Source organism: Echinops telfairi, unplaced genomic scaffold (genome assembly GCF_000313985.2).
Source record: "Echinops telfairi isolate 266 unplaced genomic scaffold, ASM31398v2 ScPeMD7_23;HRSCAF=83, whole genome shotgun sequence".
Taxonomy (NCBI): domain Eukaryota; kingdom Metazoa; phylum Chordata; class Mammalia; order Afrosoricida; family Tenrecidae; genus Echinops; species Echinops telfairi.
The window spans coordinates 5,558,644-5,559,957 of NW_022103920.1; positions in this window are offsets into that span (position 1 = coordinate 5,558,644).

A 1,314-nucleotide genomic window follows, 5' to 3' on the forward strand; every position below is an offset into this window, starting at 1 on the left:
CTAACCTATCCCTAACCCTAACCCTATCCCTAACCCTATCCCTATCCCTAACCCTATCCCTAAGCCTAACCCTAGCTCTCACCCTAACCCTATCCCTAACCCTAACCCTATCCCTAACTGTAAAACTCTAACCCTCACCCTAACCCTATCCCTAACCGTAACCCTAACCCTAACTCTAACCCTAAAACCCTATCCCTAACCCTAACCCTAACCGTAACCCTAACCCTATCCCTAACCCTAAAACCCAAACCCAAACCTTAACCGTAACCCAAATCCTAAACTCTAAACCCTAAACTGTACCCCTATTTCTAGCCCTAGCCCTAGCTCTAGCACTAACCCTAACCCTAAATTGACTATATAGTGTGTATGAGGAAGGTCCAACCTAATTTCTATAGATATCAGATCGTTACTGGATATTGATCAAGGTTATGAAGAAAAATTAGTGCAGTAGTTAAGTCTGAAGTTCCTTGGTCTATAAAGAAGCAAGATTGCTTAAGGCAATTAATTTGCTTCCTTACATTTCTATCAGTAAAATAAGTCACTTGGGAAAGAGCTTCTGAGCAATCTGAACTCATAGGTCATGGAGTGTTTGGGAATGCCATCATGGTCCAGCAAAGCAGTCCCACATGGAATTAAAGATTTTAGGAATTTCGGATTCTGGAGCTAAAGTCACAGCCATGAGCCATCGACAATGCTCTTATGAGTGGCCACTATTTTCAATATGGCCTCCTAATTCCAACGTAAAGGGACTAGGATAAGTTACCCAGGAAAAAGTATGCCGGCTGTTAGGTTTCTCGAGTTAGAAAACCTCAGTCGTTGGCTTCACCCTTGAAAGAATTCACATGGAAGCCGGGTTTGTGATCCAAGTGGGTTTTAATAAAGGATAGAAGGAGTTTCAGGGTTCACACAGGCCCCCTCGGGGCACTTCACACCCACATGTGGAAACCTGAGGCCAGAGAGACCTGTAGCCCTGCAAAGGAACAGCTGGAGAGAGAGCGACCCATCTAAATTTCAGACAGTATAGTGGCTGTCATTTATCAGAACCCGCAACATTGGTCTTCACGCATTCTATCCTGGGCTTGCTGTGGTGCGCACCTTACGCTCAAACCCGTAGTCTCAGTCTTCACAGCACCAAGAAAATCACCTATCATCAGGAACCCTCTTTTTGGGTGGCGCCCGCTATTCTGGTCTCGGTCCTTATTTTTCTCCTCTTTTAGTATTAGTACTTGTCACTTGGAGATGCCCCTTTCTTGCTGCAAGCCCAGCCCTGTGAGAGAAACCACGGTGTCTGAACTGCTGCCATCAGCGGGTGCC